This window comes from Urocitellus parryii, chromosome 7, assembly GCF_045843805.1.
Source record: "Urocitellus parryii isolate mUroPar1 chromosome 7, mUroPar1.hap1, whole genome shotgun sequence".
In the NCBI taxonomy this organism is placed as follows: domain Eukaryota; kingdom Metazoa; phylum Chordata; class Mammalia; order Rodentia; family Sciuridae; genus Urocitellus; species Urocitellus parryii.
Genome location: NC_135537.1, coordinates 125593388 through 125616844, shown reverse-complemented (window position 1 = coordinate 125616844; position 23457 = coordinate 125593388). Strand labels below are relative to the sequence as shown.

Below are 23457 nucleotides of genomic sequence, written 5' to 3'. Positions count from 1 at the left end.
TTTGTTTCAGACTTTTATTTAAATTCATCCTTTTTTAAAACTTAAATGCATCGATTTAAAAATTCAGTGCTGGGGGCTGGAATTGTGGCTCAGCGGTAGAGCGGTCGCCTAGGATGGGCGGGACCCGGGTTTGATTCTCAGCACCACATAAAAATAAAGGCATTGTGTTGTGTCCATCTACAAACAAGGTTCATTCTCTCTCTTAAAAAAAAATTCAGTGCCATTAATGGGACACTTGGCATAAATAAAAGGTCATCTTAAAATAGTTATGATGCCTATTAAGCTATTATTAAATTCTGAGACAGATGATGCAAGGACCAGTGAGGAACGAGGACTAAGCAGAAGTAGGAGCTCAGCAGAAGTCACAGGTAAGTGAAAGCCAAAATGAATAGAGAGTGACTGTGAGGCAATTGCTATGTTACCCCAGGGGAGGTAGAAGCGTAATTTGGTAGGAACTGAGTTACCTCAATGACAGGGTGTGTGAAGTTGTCATTAAATCTCTCTGGGTTTCAAAGCCATCTCCAGTAACTGATTGACATCTCCCCTTCCCCTTCTTCTTCTTCTTTTATTTGGTACAGGGGATTTAATCTTAGGACACTTCACCACTGAGCCACATACCCAGCCCTTTTTATTTTTTTATTTTGAGACAAGTTCTCCCAAGTTGCTTAGGGCCTTGCTAAGTTACTGAGGCTGGCTTTGAACTTACAATCTTCCTGCCTCAGCCTCTGGAGCTGCTGCCATGAGAGTTGTGTGTCACCAAGGCCGGCTCTGATTGTCATTTCACTCTCCATGAGGTCTGACCATAGAGAGCAGGTCTCAATTCCAAAAAGAAATTCTTTCTTCCATTGCATGCTTATATTAGACAGGCCATTGATGGAGACAATTATAAGGAGTCTCTATTTATGCAACAGATTGAAATGAACCTAAGGCAAATGTGAAAATGTTTATTTCTCAGTGGTCATCAGAAGCTAGGCAGGTGGTAGGAACAGGGAATAAAGGGAGGATTGTCACTAAAATATAGGCAGATTAGAGAAATAAATTCTAGTTTTCTACAGTATAACGGGGTGACTATAGTTTACAATGATTTACTATATGTTCTATAAAGTCCCAGAAGAGAGGAGTTTAAAGGGTCCCAACACAAAGAAATGATAAATGCTTAGGAAAATAGAATTGCTTCCAGGCACAGTGGTGCACACCTGTAATCCCAATGACTCAGAGGCTGAGGCAAGAGGATCATAAGTTCAAAGCCAGCCTCAGCAACTTAGCAACGCCCTGGGTAACTTAGTGAGGCCCTGTCACAAAATTGCTAATTATCTTGATTTGATCAATAAGCATTGTACGCTTGTCTTGAATTATTATGCTGTACTGCACATTTACAAGGGTTATGTGTCAATTTAAGAACATATTTATTGGGCTGGGGTTGTGGCTTAGTGGTAGAGCGCTCGCCTAGCACATGAGAGGCACTGAGTTCAAGCTTCAGCACCACATAAAAATAAATAAAATAAAGGTATTGTGTCCAACTACAACTAAAAAAATTTTTTTAAAGGACATATTTATTTTTCTTAAATTAATTGAAAGCTTAATGAAATTCTAGTAAACAAATGCAGGCTTTATTTATTTAGTTAGTTTTGGTACCAGGGACTGAACTCAGGAGCACTTAACCACTGAGCTACATCCCCAGTCCTTTTGTATATTTTATTTATAGAAAAGTTCTCACTGAGTTGCTTAGGGCCTAGCTAAGTTGCTGAAGTAAGCTTTGAACTCATGATCCTCCTGCCTCAGTCTCCCAAATCACTGGGATTATAGGCATGCACAACCACACCTGGGAAGGTTTTATCCTTCTTTTTAAGCCTGAAAAGTGACATTAAAGTTTGACAGAGAGAATAAGAGTCAAGCCTGACCAAATAAATAAATAAAATAGAAGATGATGGGTGGGACATACACTTTGCTGAATTTTAAAGGCTTTACAGAAATACAATAAAATAATATGAACAAGTACCAGGAGCGAATGACTAGGGGAAAAGAATACTAGGGCAAGCATTTAGTATATGGTAACGAAGTACATTTCATTTTTATAGAAGAGGCATCAGGATATTTATCTAACTACTCCTGAAAAAATGAAGCTAAACAGAAAATAAATTCCAGATTGACGAAAGAGGTTGAGATAAATTAAAGTCACAAAAGATCTAAGTCAAAATATAAAAGACTCTGATTGAGGCATGGCAGGGTTGTCCTCCTATGCTTTATGCAGGGCCAGCTTTATGGGTCTTCAACCAGGAAAAGTCAAAAAGCCCAGTGTTTGGCTTAATGCTCTACTACTGAACACCTTATAATTATTTAATGAGGACCCCTACTATTGTCTGAGAGTGTTCCTCAAAAGTTCATGTATTGGAAACTTAATCCCCAAATTCACATTTTAGTAGAATTTGGATGTGGGGCTTTGATAAGGAAATTAGGATTAGATGACATCATAGGAGTAGCCCTCCATGCTCTGTCTTGCCATGTGATTCCCTGTGCCATGTTATGATGCATCAAGCAAGCCCTCACTGTGTGCCAATCAGATGCTGGTATCATGCTCTTGGACTCCTTCACCTCCAGCACTGTAAGCCAGATAAACTTCTATTCTTGATAAATGAACCAGTCTCGGATGTTTTGTTATAGTCACAGAAAATGGACTAAGACAACCTGCATTTTTATTTTTCACTGGACCATGCAAATCATATAGCTGCTCTTACCTATTTACAAAGGTAGAAACCATAAGACCAAAGATTGCTGTATAAAATCAAGCACTTCTTTGGGTCTAAACAATAAGCGAAACATGGTAACAACACATGGGTAGGAAATATTTGCAACATACATAGCAAAGATAAAATATAGGAAGGTTTTTTTTAAAATTGTTGAGAAAAATACAAACATTCAAAGGAAAAAAAAATGGCCCAAGGACTTGAAAAGACATTTAACTTTACATACATCAACAAAACATAAAAAAACTTAAATGAACACATGAGCCCAATAGCATCTGAGAACACTCAGTGTATTAAAAGTAAAAAGGTCATACTTAATATCTTCTGTAAGTAAATTAGCACCACTTTTCTGGGGAAAACATAGTTTTTTCCCCAAAGTTATTAGGAAAAATTCAAACACCCCAAGGGGGAAAAATGGTCAAAGGACATGAGAAGAAATTTCACATACTGTACACACTTGACCCTTGACTTCTGTGGTTATTGTCATTCTTATTTTTTTTTCTTTATTTCTCTAGCCTATAACCCTTTCCACTAATTTACATCTGATCTTTAAGGCCTATGTTAGTTTCCCAGGGTTGCTATACTGAAGAACAAAGTGGGTGGCTTAAAACAACAGAAATATATTATCTCATAGTTTTCGAGGCTGGACCTCCATCAGGCAGGTATTGGCAGAGCTATGCTCCCTCCGCGGGCCTTAGGGAAAGAACTGTTCCATGGAACTTCAGGGGCTGGTAGCCCCTGTCCTCTTCACCCCCAATCTCCTTGTGACATGCTCCTGGTATCTGTATTCATCGTGTTCCTTCTGTGCATATCTGTGTCTGTGTCTGAACTTCCCCTTTTTATAAGGACGCCAGTCAATTGCTATAAGACTCCCTCTACTGACCTCATTATTATATCAACATCATCACCTCCTTAAAGACCGTATCGCCCAATTAGGGAGATCTGAGATCCTGGGGATGAAGCCTACCAGATATCATGTTGGAGGCACACCCTTCAGCCCAAGGCTCAGCCTGAATTCCCTCACCTAGGACAAGTTGGATTCCATGATCAACTTTCCAAGAATCTGAAATCCTTCTCCTGTGCCCAGAGGCAGATGCCTAGGGCTGCACAATTGATATGGCGGGCTTCTCTAGTGATTTTGGAAAATATTTAGACTCTCCCCTTCGATCCCACAAATCCTCAAGGTTTTCTTCTTCGGCCTTTTGGGACTAGCCTATGCATTTCCACAAGGAGATCAGAATTCCTAGTTTGCCTCCCGTGATTGAAGCCAGGCCAGCTCAGAATCTCTCAAATTCCTCCTGGGAAACTTCCAGTGAACACCATCAAGTTATTTAACCAGTGAATAGGGGTTGGGGACATTGTGGAAAGCAGAAGTAGCCTGGTGCCTAAAGTGTAGTGCTGGGGTGGGGCTGGAGGCAGGATCCCACCGTCCCCTCTCAGCTTAGACCCCTCCGTTTATTGCTGATACTCATTTCTCCTCTGTACACCCTCTAGCCTGCTGCTGTTTCCTTTGGCTTCTGGTTCCCCAATACTGGAATCATGTAATCAAGTTAAAAATGGATGACCAAAAAGGAGAAGCGAAGTACCAAAGATCTTTTCAAGGTTCGCTGAACTCTAGCTGGAGGAAACCTGAAGGTGTCAGTCAGATTGGCCTGAGGTCAGGGTGCAATGAAGGGCTGCAAGATACACACCGTGGGGTGGAATTGAGGAGGGCCCAGACTTTCATGTGCCTTTAAATATTCTTGCATAAAAGAGGGGGATGGAGAAATATCTGGATGAGGAGAGGTCAGGACTCGAAGCAGTTGTCCCCCTCCTGAGCTCTGAGCGTTCTCCTTCATCTGTCAGCTTTCCTGCTGGTGTGGCTAGAATTTTTTCCCCATCCCATCCCCTTAATCTGGGGGCTATGGACAAAACCGAAATCTCTTTCTCGCAAGTTCACTCCATAGAATAATACCAGTGACTATGAAAACAACACCCTGTGTTTGTATGGTGTCCTGAGGTCTAGACGATGCTTTCATTTATCGGTGACAACTTTATAATTAGAGAAGGCAGTTATTCTATAGGTAGGTGGATATGAAGGAGCTGTGTATGGGGGGCGAGGAATAACCTCTCAAATCATAAAAGTAATAGGCTGATGGACAAGAGATTTCCTCTGTGGGATAAGAAGGCCTGGCCACAGGGGAGCTTGATTGGCAAAGGCAGCTGACCTGCTGGCCCTGTCTCAGCCCTTTCCAGAGCTCTGCACCCAGTTCTGGAGCCCGTTGCTTAGAGACAATGAACAAGCCCTTCCTCGTCCTTTCTCATATAAGCTCTGGCGGTGGCCAACGACCCAAAGGACAATTTACTTAAAGATTTCCAGAGTATGAATGATGGGAACACCTTCTGAAAAATAGGTGGCTACGTGATCTTTGTCATTGGAAGAATATCACAGAGTGTGCTGACACGACTCAAGGGCAGTATGACGTCACCAGGTGAGGCAGTCTCAAGGAGCCGCTGTTGAATGACACTCTGCACATGCTGCATGCAGGAATATAAGTGGCCCTGTGGGGACACTGGAAACAAGATTGATGGGGTGAGATACAGAGAGGAATAAGACACAGCCTCTTTCTTTATGGAACATTTTTTTTTCTCACCCAATATTTGGACTTGGGACCCCATAGGTCTCTGAGAGTAGCCAAGGCCCTCTGTGCTCCACAAATTTATTCTCCTACTTGTCATCAGAGGGGCCTATCCTGTTCTCTGTGCCTTCAGGTGTCCCAGGTGAGCCAGCTCCAGGCCAAGACCTCTCATTAAGACTCCTAGGGGGAGAATAAAGGATGGAGAGAGAGAGAGAAATAAGAAGTTTGGTGTATTTTGTTCCATTTTGCTTTATTGAAATGAAATACCTTATGAAGAAGGGAGGTTTATTTTGGCTTTTGAGGTTTATTTAGGCATTTGGTAATGGCCTTCTTTCTGGGAAGAGCTCCAAGGTGGTGCAGAGGATCACAAGGTGAGAGAGAAAGCATACACATGTGAGTCTGTATGTCTGTCTGGTGTCTCTCCTTCTTCTTCTTATTTTTTAATTTACTTTTTAAATTGTAATTTGTTATGTATGACAGCAGAATGCATTAAAATTCATATCACACACATGAAGCACAATTTTTCATGTCTCTGGTTGTACACAAAGTAAAGTCACACCATTCATGTCTGCATACATGAACTTAGGGGAGCGATGTCCATCTCATCCCACCGTCTTTCCTACCGCCATTTCCCCTCCCTTTCCCTCCCTCTCCTTTGCCCTATCTAGAGTTGGTCTAATCCTCCCATAACCCCTACCCCCAACTCCTTTATGAATCAGCCTCCTTAAATCAGAGAAAACATTTGGCATTTATTTTTTTTTGGGGGGGGGATTGGCTTTCTTCACTTAGCATTATATTCTCCAACTCCATCTAGTTACCTGCAAATGCCATGATTTTGTTCTTTTTTAATGTCTCTCCTTCTTCCTAAAAATCCATAAGGATTCAATGATGGAGGCTCCACCCAGATGCCTACATCTAATCCTGACCCCCTCCCAAGGTCCCACCTTAAAACACCATAGTCGAATCAATACCTCACAGTGGGGATTAGGTTTCAATACAGGAACCCTTGAGGGACACCCTCAAACCATATCCAAATGGAGTATTTCTTTCCCTCTCTGTATCTAGAAGCTTCTTCCTTCCTGGATCCAGCTGTCATAGACCCACGGTGCATTGAGCCATTACAGGTTGCCCTGGACTCTGGGCTCTGTGATTGTGCCGCTCCCTGCAGCTGGGGGCAGTAGGAACTTTTTTTTTTTTTTTCATTCATCTTGGGTTGCACTACTACCAGCTGTTTGTTTCTCAGCTCATCTATCACCCCAGAAAACATGGTCCTGCATTACAGGCCCTCTGATTTAAGTATTCAAGTAGCTCTGCTTCTGGTTAGACCCTGCTTGGTAAACCCTCCTGATAAGATAGAGCCAAAACTCTTGAGCACAGTTTTGGGAGGTGCCTTGGCAAAGCCCCTTCCTCCAACCCCGGCACCCTCCAGAGAGCCACGGGGCCCCCAGCTCCTGTAAGCCTGTTCTTGGATCGAAGGCTTGGAAAATTGGGCTCTGTGATTTGTTGGACACATGTTTACACGGAGGGCCTGTGCAGCCTACAGATTTCATGACTCCAAGACGTTCACTGACTTCCAAGTTTTCTATATTTCAATGTTTAACAAAATAAATTTGGCTCAAAGATGAAAGGACTGGAAATAATTTCCATGTCCTCATTTGTGTTCTTCAGCTATGGCTACTGACACATTTTATAAATATTTTAAACCTTTCTTCACCTTCTATATGTCAAGATAACAAAAAAAAATTGACATTTGAGATAAGAGCTGAGGTCCTGGGTGGTGCCTCTTTCTTGACTGGGGACTGATGACCTGCAAAAATACTAAGTGGATGGTCACTGGACTCTTGAGGCAGTGATATTTTCCAAAATACACAGTACAGACCTGCATGAATGTTTGCTAGTGGTCATAGAATTGAGTGGCATGAAGATTTTTTTTTTTTCTTCTCTACTCCAAAATCTTCCTGGGCTACATCCTTCTTTCCCTATCACCTCTAATCCTGTGATTTACACCCAACATCTAGCATAAACACCCTCTTCTCCCCTCTGATGCTTTATTCAGTTTATTCTTCCTTCTCCCTTTCTCTCTCTAGGGGCCTCTGCTTCTGTTGTGCGAATGATGCTATTGGAAGTAAGGAGCCTTTTGAAATAAAAATTTCCTAAGATTGAGGAGCCTCTTAGCAGCGTCTACACTAAGCATTGTACATAACTTCAACAAGTTGGGGCTACCAAAGGCCATGCATGAGTTACAGCTTGAGACCCTGATGTATGCTGCAGTGCTCATTCTAGAACTTCTTCCCCCCTCCCCAACCTTTAATGAGTGATGTTTTCTTTGTATCACGTACCATTCTCCACATAGGTCTCTCTTACAGGAACTCTGAACTGAATTCAATTCAGTTCTGTTTCATCCCATCTCACTCCTAATTCAATTCCATCATGGTTGGAGAACATGCTCTGTAGGAGTTCAACCCTTTTATACCGTCTAAGGTTGGTTTTATGACTTAACAATTGGTCCATCGGTGAGCTCTTGAGAGTACTGTGTATCCTGCTAACTGATGGATGTCCTATATAGGTGTCTCTTTCATCTGTCTGTTTTGTAGTGTCAAATAGTCTGTATTCTTGGTGGTCTTTGAACCAGCCTTCTTTTGTGCCATCTTTCTTGGCAAATGTAGATTCCACGTGGCCTAGGGTGCTGGTTCTCTGGATGTCTTAGGTATTATCCTTATTGAACTGTTATTGTTGAATTGTATCTCCCTGTAATTCTGTCATTTTGATGCCTCATGGATTTGGGGGTGGGGACTCTATCATGAGGTGCCTATGTGCTTATATTCCTTGTATCTTCCTCATGCATTACCACTTTTATCATTTTTTTAATAAAATCCCTCTTTTCTCTAGTAACAGTTTTTGTTTTAACATCTGTATTGTCTGGTACTGGTATCACCATCTGGTTCTTTTAATATTTGTTTTTTTTTCTAGTATAACATTCTAATTCCTCTAATTACTTTTACCAATGTTTTAAAGTATTTTATTAATGGTTTCTCTAGGGCTCACAATGTACATCTTAATGTATCAGAATCTACTTCAATGATATAGACTCACTTACATTCAGTAAGTGAGCATAGATAATTGGCCATGAAAACTTTCCTTCTACATAGCTCTAGTTATTCTCCCCACCCCACCCCCATTTTGGTGTTATCATTGTCTTATAAAGCGCGTTTATGTTACAAATCCAACAATATTATTGTTACAATTTTTACTTTATTAAATGTTTTAAGGCGAGGACAGGGGAGCAAGGATGTATTTATAGAGCGTATTATGTTAACCTTATTCCTGACTTCTGGATCTCTTTATTTTCCTATGAATTTGAGTTACTCATTCCATTCCCTCCCATTTGATTTCTTCCCCTACCTGGAGTAGAAAGACTATCTTTCAACATTCACTCCTGATATTTTCAAAACAGTATTCCACTTTAGCCTCTCCAAGTCCTGGCTCTGGAAATTCCTCATCCCTTCAAATGACTGTCTCCCTGATCTTGGTGGTGGTCTCCAAGGTCAAGATAACTGTTCTCAATGAATTTGCCCCTGAACCAGTCTTCTTTTGTGCCATTTTTTCTTGGGAAAGTCTGATTCCATGCGGCCCAGGGTGCTAGTTCTCTGGACTATCAGGTCCTTGACTTTATTGTGCACTCACTATTTCTCTTTACTCTGGTAGGCATACTTGATGTCTCACCATTTTTTCAAATCCCTTCCTGTCTTCTCACAGTAACTCTTGTTCCCAAAATCTTGCCTGATTCTCCAATACACCCTCTCTGGATTGACATGCTTTCTTTCCATGGTAAGCTGATGTACAATGGCTCTTCTTGCTGGTAGATTGAATATGTTCCTTTTATTTAAAAAATGCCTTCTTCTCTACTGATTCCTAAATTCTCTCCTCTACAGCTCACTTGCCACAGCCTCAGTAATTGGTGTGGGTTGGTTGGTGATGACCCAGGATGCATTCACCCTGTGTTCTTTGGGTAACTCCCAAGTCAATGTGTGCTACAGTGGAACTAACCCTACTTTAGATCTCGGGGTGGACATTGTACTTAAACATAACTGCTATTGTTCGGGTAAGTGTCCCCCAAATGGCCATGTGCTAACGACTTGACCCAAAGTCTGGTGCTACTAAAGGGAATTGTGGAACCCTGGGCTCTTTTGCTTCTGGGCTCATGATGAGGTGAGCAATTTTGCTCTGCCACATTCTCTCTCCATTGCTGCCTCACCTTCAGCCCAATTGATTATAGACTGAAGCCTCCAAAACTGTGAGCCAAAATAAACCATTTCTCTTTATAAGTTAATTATCTAGGGCATTTTGTTATAGTAATAGAAAATTGACTAATACGATGGCCAACAAGAAAGATGTGGTTTCTTGCCCTCAGTGTTTGGTCCAGGTACTGGCACAACCCAATCAGAGATAATGAAATGCAATAACTTTACTAGGACTGATTGGGAAAGAGCTAAAAGGTCTATGTCGTGGATGCTATCAAGATCCCTCAAGTGGAATCTGTTGAAAGTAGAGTCAAGGGAGAGAGAAATATTGAGTCTGACTCATTATTCGAGTCACTCGATCAAGCCACCCTGAAGCTAGGGGATTTCCTTGACATTTCTACTACACAATCAACAAATTCCCTTTTGTTCTTTTGCTTTGGCTAGTTTGGATTGAATTTCTGAATTTTACTAACACAATACATATTTTCCTTACACCTGGACAACAAAAGCAAGATATTTGGATGAATTAAAAATCTTTTGCCTCTTATAGTGATTTTGAGTCCTCAGGCAACCCATTTCCCTTATAGAAATAGAAAGAGACATGGAGAAAAGGCATGAATAAGCAATTCATGAAAGAAGTGATACAAATAGCTAGTACACCACAGTTTAAACTGCATTGCACATCAATACATGCAAATTAAAGCAAAAGACACCGTTTTCTTGCATGTGAAATTGGCAAAATCTTGACCAAAAAAACTTCTTAGTATTGTTGCCAGAATACATGCGTTCTTAATGCCTGTTGATGGTACTTTATATTACTATAACTTTTTCTTGAATGTCATTTGGTAAAATAAATTCAAAGCCTGGACATTTTGCATAGCCTTCAGCATAAATATTTCCCTTATACAAGTAAAGATGCTCAAAGAGTTAAAAAAAATATGTGACTTTGAAACCCTGAATACAAAAGGAAATATTTTGAAAAACAAAAATATCCAAATTCTCCAAGATTTGCCTAGTAATGAAATAGTGGCTTTGTGTTTGTATTTACATTGATAAAGAAATGTTAACCAATATAAATGGACTAAATGCTTCTCTAGGACCAAATTTTAAAATATTATTGTAATTTGACAAAACAAACTTTTTGAATTCCCATTATAAAAAATGAACTCCAGTAGACCTAAGAGCCATGAAATATAATTGCTAGCCTCAAGAACTCGTCGTCTGGAAGAAAATAACCATGAATGGCAGACATATAATTGTTAAATGCCACCATCTTTGATAAGAGTAGAAAAGTACAGGCAAGGTTGAGATTCATCCTAATAGGTGGACTCCTGAAAGGCCTTATGGAGGAAATGACATCTACATTTAGCTTTGTAGGATGGGTAGGACCCTGAGAGAGAAAAAGGCCAGTGGTCTGTACATTCTTGCTGATATTTCACATAAAAACTCCAAACAAGAGAACATGTGATGGGAAGGTCCTAACCTTGGTGGAGTCCACCATTTGGGCCTGGAAATCTGTTCCAGAGAACACTGAACTAAAAACTTGCCTAAGGTCCTAAGTGTGGTTGGCTCTGAATTGTCATTCCTGGGAGTTCAGTTTGTGGTCAGAGGGTATTTTTCCACCAGATTTGTCTTTTTACAAAGAGTCGGGGACTAGGGCAGTGGGACAGAAAACTAGGAAGTTCTCCTTAAATCTGAGAGAGAGAGAGAGAGAGAGAGAGAGAGGTCTCCCAGAAGTGTATGAAGTCATGCCTTTGTCTATGGGCCCCCTAAGCATGCTACTGAATTTCTGGCACAGTAGGAAAAGCTAATCATTGGCTACATGGGGAAATGTGTAGAGGTATTAGTGATCACTTCTCTCATATTGCCTCCTAGTTTGGATTAAAAACTATGGCTCTGAGACCATTGGAGCTTATGAAATGTAAGACCAATCACGGAATTTCAGTAGCCCACACCACAGCATTGTGACTCAGCAAAATCAGAATGGGAGAAACCAACGTAGAGACTCAGCAGTTCATATCCAGGGAGTATTCAAAGAGACCCAGGGGAATTTGTCAGCATCAGTGTAGCATGGAGCCTGTTGGTGGTTCTGATCCTAACAATTTTAGTGCAACAAATTACCATGGAGATCAAATATAGGACACCAGGTGATGTGAGCAGTCTACCAAGTGGTTTCACAAAGTTGAATCCATCAAAGGCAGTGACATACCGCGCTCTAGATTTGGGCTTGAGAATCCTAATTTTGTCAGTATATTTACTGATGTTTCTTAGGAGTTAATCCTATTAATCAAAGTCATCTGAAGGAGGTCTTCATTCCGCCAAGAAGAAAAGAAGATGAAGGGAAGTCTATGGGAGATTTCTGTGAACGAAACGTGAATGCAAGGAGGCACATCACTTGGACCCCCGTTCCATTAGCTAGAACTCACATTTAGCTGCAAGCAAGGCTTAGGAATGTATTCTGGCTGTGCGTCAGGAGAAAGAGAACGTTGAGTTTGCTCAGCAGCCTTTGCCGTTACAGCTGGGGTCTGGTGGATGCCACCACTACATGGGCTTTTTTAGAAACTGTGCTCCTAAAGTTGTGTGATAAGGTGGCTCTATTCCTGTATTTCTGTTAGAACAATGAGGGGTGATGGCAGATTACGGCCGGTGATCACTGAAACACAGACCAGAGCAACCTCCATTGGCAAGGTTGACATATGCTCTCTTCGTACGCACCATGTCAGGGAAACCAGACTGTATCCAGTGGTCTCCTAGAGTGTGCACAGCCACTTGAGAATTTAGTAAAAACAGGATAACAGAGTCATGATGTTTCTGGTCTCTACGATGAATCAATTCTTATTCCAAAGTCTGGATCAGGGTATCCTCCTGAGAAGGTAAGGTTCAGAGGAGAATGGCCAACATTGTATAACGTGATCCTTATTCCAGACTCAACAGCTCAATCAATTCATGAGAGCTATGACCTGAGATACTAAGTTAAACTCTCAGACTCTCACTGGGCCAGTTATGCTTTGATCTCCTGGTTTTATTTTTTAGAGTTGACCTCTCAGGTCAACTATAAAAGGAAGTCTTGCCCAACTCAAGAAAGGTCCACAGTGAGCAATGATAAGGTGCGTTATCATGGCAATGTACTTGCTCTTATTATATGCTATTTGATCCTCATCACAGGGCTGGGAGGAAATTATGGTCTGTGTTTTTGGATCAGCTCAGAGAAATGTGACTTGCCCCAGTTCACACACAGGGAATGGCTGCCCTTGAGATCCCCGCCTTCCACCTGTACCTTCAATTGTTCCTTTTCTACTAGCTCCTTAACCTCAACCTAAAGAGAGGCTTAAGCCACCATTACTTTATTCCAGGGAATCCAACACCCCTCTATTCTGTGCCCCTTCAGTTTCCATTGCCACGTGACTTCTCAACTTCTCATCCTTCTTTATCAAGACATGCTCCTTCTCCCAACTGCTTCTCAAACTAGGGTGATCTGGCTGCTGCTGCTGTTACTTCCTGGGACCCTGATGCTCTCAGCTGATAAACGGTGTTGACCACTCTGTGCTTTCCCTTGACATTTGCTCCTGCATCCTCGATGCACAGGCATTCTGCAAATTATTCTTCACATCATGCCCATAAAATAAGTTAACAAATAGGTATGTTGCATTTGTATAATTCTGACAGGAGAGGACTTCTGTTGGGACCACCCATTCAAGATTATTGGATCCTCTCACAGTTTGACACACATGAAGGTTCAAGTTTGCACAGACATTTCAGACTTTCTCTCTCTTCACTGTTTACTTATTTCTGTGTCAAGTGTCGTAGCACAGATATACATCATGATACAACCTCTGGTCCTATGCCTTCCTATTAGGATGCTGAGGGAGTAGGATGTCAGCCAGCAGTAGTAGTCTTCAAAGCCATTCCCACACCAGGATGGCCAGCAAGTGACATAGACCTCACAAACACATCCCACTAAATAGAAACCAAACCCAACTAAATCCCTTCTAGCACTATTCTAAAAATGCCAGCCAGTACCATTCAGCACCATCCAGCATGATGATGGGGAAGTCAGTGTGCCGCAGATGGAGCTTGCAGTATCATAAAATGAGCAACCAGGTATACTTGGGGGAAGGAGCTTGCCTAGGTAATGGTTGCTTAGTTGAGCTGCAGCTTCTTGACGCATATTCCCTGGTTTGGTTCCATGTAATGCAGAACTAATGGAAAAGAGCAAAACTGACTTCTGACTTCATTGCATCAAGCAGAATGGGCTACGAGTTGATTTAGTATCTAGCGGAATCCTTCCCTTAAGTATTGAAAGCCAAAAACACAAAAATAGTCTTTTGTTGCTAAGGCCTTGTGCCAGTACTGGGCCTGTCTGCCCTTGGATATTTTCCTGGTCTCTGGCCTCCTCCACTCCCCATCACAGAGTGACTGACCTCTAAAGCTGACCCTCCCCCAGTTCTAGATCTCATTGGATGGACCTTCTGGGGTCCACTTCCTCCCAGATCACCACGTTCTCCTGTGTCTCTCCAGGAAGGATTGTCCTTGGCTCCCTGCGATACTAACTGGGTGTTGTGAAGGAACTAATATCACTTTGCAGAGGATTCTTCATGTCAAATTCCCTTTGCTAATTCACTTGAGGTGTTACGGCATTCCTGATGAGACCTTGACCAAGGAGGCCCTGCTTTCTAAAAACCTTGACCTTGAGGTATAAACAGCTTGCTCTAAGCTGAGTGGTTAGAGTAAATCAAGTGTTTGAAGGCTACCAAGAGTACAAAAGGATCTGGGGTGGGCCTGCCCAGGTACTTCTCCCAGGAGCCTAGAAAATTCGATGAAGGTAGAAATTCTTTTGTTATTAAGAGTGATTCCCCTGGGGATGGTGGGGGGAATCAATGAAGGGTAAGGTGTACATTTAATAATACAACTAACTTTATGTCACAAAAATATAAGAGAATCCATAATTGAAATATATGGTATAAGTTAATATTTCATGTGTAAAATATAAGGGAAATAAATACTAAGCATGATCCTCTGATAAATGCAAACAAATAAAAATGTATGGTGGGTTGTGGGAAAAGGAAAGATCTAGAGAAGAAGAATGCAAGGAACAGGCGGTGAGAGGAGGGCAAGAGGAAGGACTGTTGTGGTCAAGGGAATGAGCCACAGATGGAGGACACTGAAATATATCGTGGTCACTGTGCAAATGCATTTAGATGAGAGTCCACCTCTATCAACCACATTGAGGTGGAGGAATCCGGGACTGAAACCATAAATAACATTTTACATGTGAAATTTCCCATTTTCCATGTCTGAAATACAGACAAATGACATTTTGGACAATTCCTTCCCAATGTTCTATGAATAAAAAAAAGAAATTCATATTAGTGCCATGCACTTTTAAGCTTATAAAAGTGGAAATGTTTCCAATAAAACCCAAATCCTAGTAACAAATCTTGAAAAACAAACACAATGACCCATGCCCTATCCAGTTATAAATCATATTTCTGAAAACCAAATTAAATAAATATGGTGAAAATGTGAAAGGCAAACTGAGAAAAGCAAAGGTAGGAAGTGAGAAGAGTGTTAAACACTAGAAAGGAATGGTATTGTCATTGCTTTGCAGGTTGGAATGATTTACAGGAGATTTGGGAAAACAAATGAAAAACAATTACATTTGTGAAAAGAGTTCACTAAAGTTATAAAGTAACTATTAAGAATCAGCATCTTTTCTACATGTTAGCATTAAATGTTAGGTAATAATCTCATATCCAATAGCAGAAGAGAGATAAAACATCTAGGATTAAGTTTAAGGAAGGATTCTCCAGGATACATAAAAATATATATCAAGAATCAATAAATGGAATGGATTCAAATTAAAAAGCTTCTTCTCAGCAAACGAAACAATAATGTGAGGAGAGAACCTACAGATGGGGAGAAAATCTTTACCACATGCACCTCTGAGAAAGCATTAATCTCTAGGATATATAAAGAACTCAGAAAACTTAACACCAAAAAAACCAAACAACCCAATCAATAAATGGGCCAAGGAACTGGACAGACACTTCACAGAAGAAATACAATCAATCAACAAATATATGACAAAGTGCTCAACATCTCTGGCAATTAGAGAAATGCAAATCAAAACTAAAATTGATTTCATCTCACTCCTATCAAAATGGCAGTCATCAAGAATACAGGCAACAATAAATGTTGGCAAGGATGTGGGGGAAAAGGTACACTCATATATTGCTGGTGGGACTGCCAATTGGTTCAACCACTATGGAAAGCAGTATGGAGATTCCTCAGAAAACTTGGTATGGAACCACCATTTGACCCAGCTATCTCACTCCTCGGTTAATACCCAATTGACTTAAAATCAGCACACTACAGTGATACAGCCATGTCAATGTTTATAGCAGCTCAATTCACAATAGCTAAACTATGTAAGTCCTTCAGTAGGTGAATGAATTAAGAAAATATGGTATATTTATTCAATGGAATGTTACTCAGCTTTAAAGAAGAATGAAATTATGGCATTTTCAGGTAAATGGATAGAGTTGGAGAATATCATGCTAAGTGAAATAAGCCAATCCCCCCAAACCAAAGGCTGCATGTTTTCTTTAATATGCAGATGCCAATTCACAATAAGCAGGGGGGCATTAGAGAAGAATAGAGTCACCTTAGATTAGGTAGAGGGAAATGAAGGGAGGGGAGAGGAGGGAATGTGGGGATAGGAAGGATAGTAGAATGAAACAGACATTATTACTGTATGTACATATGTGACTACATGACTGATGTGATTGTACAACATGTACACTCAGAAAAATGAGAAATTATATCCCATCTATGTATGATATATAAAAGTGCATAAATGCATTCTACTGTCATGTATAAATAATTAAAACAAATAATTTTTTAAATATAAACAACCACATATTGTTAGATAGCTTTCACTATGTTGAGGGATATCACATTTCTGGATGGGAAGGTATAGTCTTAAAATATACCTTAAATTCATTGGTGGAGTTAATGTAATTTTATGAAAAGTTCTAATAATATTTTTAGGAGTTGAAAAAAATAGCCAAAATATTTTGGGAAAAATCTAATGAATGAATAATTATCAGAAATTAAAATGGGTCACAAATCTATAATAAGTAAACCAGAATGGGAATAGCATAAAGTTAGTTGGAAGAGAATAAGAAATCGGTGTGTGACTGTCATTCAACTTCATGGGTTATCTCATAATAGTGATGGAGCAAGCATTTCAGAAATAACTTGATGATTATTCCATACTGCAAATCTCATATAGCTTTAAGATTTTGCTATCAAGAATTCTAAACATTTATCTCAAAGTAGATATCGGCAGTATGGACCTTAAATTTATTTACAAGGATAATCCAGGAAGTTTTTTTAATTTGTTTGTTTTATTTTGTAATTTTTGTTTTTTGGTACTAGAGACTGAAACCAGGAGCCCTTTACTACTTATCCTCAGCCATTTTCATTTTGAAACAGAATCTCACTAAATTGCAGGGGTCTCACTGAGTTGCCCAGGTTGGCCTCAAACTTGCAATCCTCCTGCCTCAGCCTCCCAAGTTGCTGGGATTACAGGTACACACCACCATACCTGGCTAGGAAGCATGTTTATAATAGTGAAAAATTAGTAACTTAAAGGTGTGGATTAAGAAATCATAGTCAACAGGTTGAAATACCATTTGGGCCACTAAAAAATTATAATTATTTATGGGAATTTTTAGTTTTATATCAACAAGTAAAAAAAAAATAATTTAAACACTATGTACATCTTAAGCCATTTAATGATTCAGATGAGAAAAACATTAGAAAGACAAGTTACCATGTTTGTATATACTTCCTTCCCTCCTTTCTTTCCACCCCCACCCCTCTCAGCAGCTCTGGGTTACAGTTCTGGCAAGTTCATACAGACAGCAAATACATGGGAGATCTGGCTTTGAATGAGTCACTTGGCATTTTTAGGTGGATGTAAGTTTAAGAAGCAAACGCAGACCTAAATGACTAACAGGGAAGTTTCTCAGAAAGTGGGCATCCACAAAAGAGTTAAGTTTTGCAAGAATCAGTCAAATTATGGAAGAGTTGGCCTCATTTTTTTTTCTTTTTTTTTTTTAATGGGTCAGATTGAAAATGCCTGAGAGTTCAGATGCTTAAGAGACTGAGGTAGCCTCTCAAAGATCTCAAGTTCGAAGCCATCTCAGCAATTTAAAATACAAAAAGGGCTTGGGATGTGGCTCAGTGGTTAAGCGCCCCAGAGTTCAATTCCCAATACCCTCCCATCCCCCAAAAAAAGTCTGACAGGAAGTGACTCAGATAGAGTTACACCACCAGTTCTTTATGATAGGTGGACCAGTACTTCTAGACCTTGAACACACACACAAAGTGCCTGGGGCTCTTGTTCAAAGGCAAACTCTAATTCATCAGTTCTGGAGCCTGGCCTCAGTTCTGCATTTCTAACAAGCTCTCCAGTGATGTTGGTCCACATTGAGTAGTGAGGACTCAGCCAGTTCTGATATCTTTTCCATGTGGTTCTATGATCCTACAAAAATAAGTAATCCATGTTCATTGTTTCCTTCCTCCTGAGGTCTGATCTGTTTGCTTCACATTCCTAGGAACAAGTGTTCTACCTGGGATCAGAGTCAAATGAGGGGTTAAATCCTCATGGATGCCAAGAGCAAATAGAGAATAAAAAATGCATGGAAAAAAAGAATACTTTTTTTATCCAAGGCAAATACTTCAGTCAGATAAAACAGAAAATATCTTTATGAAACTATTAATAAATCCCTAAGACATCTCAAATTAAACAATGGCAAGAAATGTTATGTTTGTAGAAATACATAAAATTCATTTGAGGTCGGGACATTTTATAGTGTCAGCCAATAAAGCAGATGGGAGATTCCACTCATTTGAATGGGCCTGGGATAAAGCTGTCAGTCGTTGGAGCCAGAAGACTGGGAGTTCTCTTCTGGCCCAGGTAACAGGGGCAATTGAGGCAGTCACCCTTTGTGGTTGGTCTAAACAGTGGGCCCTTGGGTCCAGGACATCTGGGAGAAGGCTGTTAAGGTACACTGTGGAATGGCTGAAATGCTCTGTGAGAGGCCCAGAGAATAATGGATGGAAGTCACCCAGAGAATGGGGCTTCGAAATCCATGGCTCAGGAGAGTTGAATTTGTTAGGGCAATGCTCGCTGCTATAACAAATAAACCTCACATTGTTCCATGGCTCCAAGGCAGGATTTTTCACTCACATGATAGTTGAAGGTGGTTATTTCTAGTTGGTGGGCAGTTTTCATCCATGTGGTGATTCAGGGTTCTAGGTTCATTTTATCTTGCCGTGTCAGTTCAGCTCACACAAAGAGAGGAGGCACATCGATTTCTTGAACATTTTGGGACCAGATGAAATCAGCTGAGTATATATTTCACATTGGTGAAAATCCAGTCATGGAGCCACATTAATTACAGGAGAGTTTGCTGGGGAATGAGGACCAGCTAGGTGCCAGGTGGAAGAGTAACCAAGATTTGACGGACATCTTTGTTGGAGTTGAGTAAGTACTAGGCATGAAAAAACAGAGGCTTCAGACCTTAACCCAGAAGCTCAGACTTGAAATAGAAAGGATGGTTTAGAAGGTTACAAGTAGAAATATCCTAAAGTTTTTCTTGGTAAAAATGTTATGTACAGCAAATTGGATGGTTGGGAGGGGGATTACCCAAATAATATTAGAACTAGTATGTTTTCATATTGGGAGACAATGAATTTCCTCTAAGATATTTTTCCTATCAGAAACAGAAGCATTTATTAGGTGGTAATGGGGATTTAGGCACCAAAAGGTTATAATCTCTCTCTCTCTCTCTTTTTTTTTTTTTTTACATCCAATACAATAGCTAAAGACCCATCATGATCTGGCTCTTCCCAACAGTGTGCTGTGTATACATGGTATTTTGCAGAAGAGTGATAGACATCTGTCAGGCTGTGGATCTTTAGCTCCTATGGTGATGGTTGGGGTTTGGCTGCATTTCCTGGGATGGTTGCCCTTGTCTGTATGAATTACATTTTCTCTAGCCCAGTATGCTATTATTATTGCTTTGTGTGTGCCTCCCCATGGAAACATTTGGGAAGCATTTCTACACATGAGGATATACAGAGTGTTTTCTGAGAATCTCACGCATTTCTATTGACGTTGGCTTAGTATGACATCATATAGTCCATGCTCAGGCATCAACCTCTCTCATGCACACACATTTATTGAGCACCCACCATATGCTCTGTGGGGTTCTCCCACTGACTCCTGACTTTTTACCACCAGACTCCTTTTGGCATAGAAAGAGTTTGCACTGTTTTGATTTTATTCTTATAGCTGCCTGTATGTTTTCCTATTCCTTAGCTCTGGGTGCATTTTCCCATTCTACCTGCAAGTTAGAGCAGATATCAATTGGCACTTAGTTATGTCCCAGTGTTCCTGAGATGGCCTGTGTAATAGGACACAGGACTGTAAAGGAGATGGATCTCTATACTGAACATCCCCCGGGGGAAAAAAAATATCCCCTTGTGACAATGTTTTTCCAATCAGAAAAATTTTCCAACCGAAACAGAGGGAAAACCTCCATCTCTCCACAGGTAGATACAAGGGAGAAGGAACCCACAGCTGCCAGGTTTTGGAAACACTTTAGTTTCTGTTTAATGTTTCCTTTATCAAGATTCTAATACTTCATCCGACCCACTCGGCTTCAGGAAGGAGTTCCTCAGAACTGATTTCTAAGAGCTCTGCCTCCCTTCCAGAACCAGAGATGTTTAAACAACATTTAAACAAAACAAAACAAAACAAAAAACTTAACAAGGATTTTTAAACAGAGATTTATAGTGGTTTCATCACAGACTCTTTCCCCCAGAACTCTGCCCTGGGGTGGCCAGCCTGGGTTGCCAAAGCCTGTGTAGTTTGCTCTTAAGGCCCAGCTCCTCTCCGGACAAGGGCCAGCCAGTCTGAAGACACCCCAATGCGGGCTACACGGAGCAGCCCAGGGTCCTCTTTGGTATTAAAACCCTAATTGCCGATGCCAGAACAATATTTAGAACATTAATACCATTGTAGAGATACAGCAGCTGTTATTTCTGCTCTGAACAGATACTTCTAGGAGGAAATGGCTGTTATGTTCCGTAGGGAACCCCCAAATTGGAGTATCTCAAGATCCAGGGGTTTCTTCTCCAGAGATAGTGAGTTTGTTAGTGAGGATGTAGAAAATATTTGCATTTTAGTAAGTCAAAGTCTTGGAGGTAGAAAGTAGCCCCATAGCGTCAGCACTTGAACTCATTTAGTGTAGACGAACGTGTGGATAGGAACTGCTCCAACTTTAAGTCACCCTCAGCACAATCAACTTAATTCCTTTCATGCTGGGCCTTGGGTGGCTTGGTTCCTTCCTTCTGGACCACAAATCTACCCGGCTCTTCCAGGTTTCAACTGTCTCTCTGTGGTAGTCTAAATATTGACATAATGTTTCTCTTCCCTCTTAATGAACCCTCCTTTATCAAGTCTTTCTCTTTCCAGGCTCCCATGTCTGCTCCCATTCCCCAGGGGTTTTGTATTTGACTGTTGGGTGGTCAGTTCTGTTTGGTCTCAGTGCCCTGCACTGTCCTAAGTTGCTGCCTATCACGTGGCCCCCTTTACAATATATTGTCCTTCCTTGCCTCCTTCTCTCTATTAAAACAATTAATCAGGAACTCTGCTGCTCCATCAAATAATAATAATAATACTCTCAATTTTTTAAAGATGCATGTATATAAAAAGTCACACTTAAAGTTGAAAAAACTACAGACTACATTTGAAAAAAAAAATTAAACAGAAAATCAGTGCCATCCAAAAACAGACCTTTAGGAAAAGGGTTTCAACACAGCCCTCAACAAAATACTATCTTCTTTTCATTCGACAGTGCTTCTTCTCTTGCAGAGAAAAGAAAGGACATTTGAATTCAGCTACTTCTCTGTAAATCCAGAACAAGGAGCCAAGTATAATTTAGTAGATTTGAAACAGGTTTAACAAAGGATCCAGTTCAATGATTTGTTTTGCAATAAGCCATGCTTAAGACGAGGAAAACCCAGCAAACTAAAGACTGCTCGAGTTTCATTTCTTTCTGTTTAGAGAGTACCTATGAGATGAGATCTTGAGGGGATTTGTGTGAGGGAGTGTACCCGAGCGAATTAAAAGGCTAATACCAGGCTCCATGATACAGGGGACTTAGAAAACTGTGTTTGCTATTCGTCCAGCCTTGAAAGAGCTCAGAAGCTGGGCAGGAAAGATGAACACAGAAGGAATTATGCAAAGGGTAATGCAAGATGGCAGCATGGCAGAACTAAACCAACTGAACCAATGTGGTAGATTTCAGTTGGACTGTAAGCTGGAGCTTTAGAGAGGCAGGGTGGAGAGAGTGAACAGGGTGGGAAGAGAAGACCAAGTCTTAGAAACATAAGCAGACCACAGGTGGAGTCAGGTAACAAGCCCTGGCTTGGATGGAGGATAGAGTCAATGGGGTATTTGGAGGCGATATGGGCAGATGGGTGATATACAGCCAGATGCAGGAGAGGTTTTGCCTGTAGGGTGAGTTTGTTGTTTGGATTTCCAGAATTTTTAACAATTTTCAAACGTGCTCTGGTCTAGAATGAGTAGCTAACAGGAGAAAAATTCTACTTCTTGGCACTTTGTCTCAGTGAAGTACTGCTATCATTTGAAAATGGTTTGTCTCCACCAAAACTTGTGTTGAAGATTGATTCCTCAAAGCAGCCGTGTTGGGAGGCAGGGTCTAGCAGGAGGTATTTGGCTCCTGGGGACACAGACCTCACAAACAGATGGATGCCTTTCTCTTGTGCGTGATTTCTTGCAGGACTGGATTAGCTACTGCAAGAGTGGGTTTTATCAAATGAGACCAGCTCTTGTGGTTTCTCTCTTCTGCATATGCCCACTTGGTATTCAGTTTTCTGAAGAAGTAAGAAGCCCACATCATCTGTGGCAGCCTAATCCTATACATCTCAGGCTCCAGAACTAGGAACCCAAAGAAACTTGGTTTCTTTACAAATCACTCAGTCTCAAGTATTAAAGTAATAGAAAATGGAGTAAGGTACTAATAAGTTGTCATCATCTTGATCGACTAATAAGAATAAATTGTCATACTTTATCTTGTCTAAACCCTCCACATTTTCTCATATTTAATCTATAGTTCTCCTTTTTTTTTTGGGGGGGGCGGTGGTTGGTGGAAAATTGTTTCCCTTATCTGTTCTTTTCGAGAAGTAACCCTTGGATATAGGCTTGTGTGTATTTATCTTAATGCAAAGCAACAGTATTTACATCAAAATCCTCTCTTCTTATACAGACTTGCAATTCCTGTTGCCTTTTCCTGGAGAACACGTAGGATGGTTTTCAATTATGAAAACCCAATAAACATTCTGTGATAGGGATCCACTAGAGGACTCTTGCTTGAGAATGCTTTTCCCTTCTGAAAGGAAAGTTCTTTCATAGGTTAACTTGTTCTGGGAATACGGAGGGGTACAGGATCCCCTAGGCCTCTACACACTATAAATAAGATGAATACGTCAGTTGATTATTTTTTAATGCCAAATCTCTATGGTTTAAATGATGTTTTGTAAAAGCTCAAAGTCTAATTGCTTCACTCTCAAGCCACAAAAAAAAAAACAAAACAAACAAACAAACAAAAAAAAAACTCAATTTCCCTCAATCTTGAATGCTGGGAGACAGAGTTCAGACAGGTGGGCAATGAGAAGCAGGTAGAATTTTTTTCAGTAGGGGTTTGTCTAAAGTTGGTTTTCCTAACTCTTACACCCCCTAGGTTAATGGGTAGA

General features: G+C 40.6%; 1 long non-coding RNA gene across 2 annotated transcripts in view; it reads left to right on the top strand.

The window, feature by feature from the left end:
• Window positions 1–328: 328 nt before the first annotated feature.
• Window positions 329–23457, top strand: part of LOC113184052 (uncharacterized) — a 49061-nt gene continuing 25932 nt past the window's right edge. For both annotated transcript variants that reach the window (XR_003300936.2, XR_013344025.1), the window contains exon 1: window positions 329–368. This is a non-coding gene — a long non-coding RNA (uncharacterized LOC113184052). The remainder of the gene's footprint in view (window positions 369–23457) is intronic.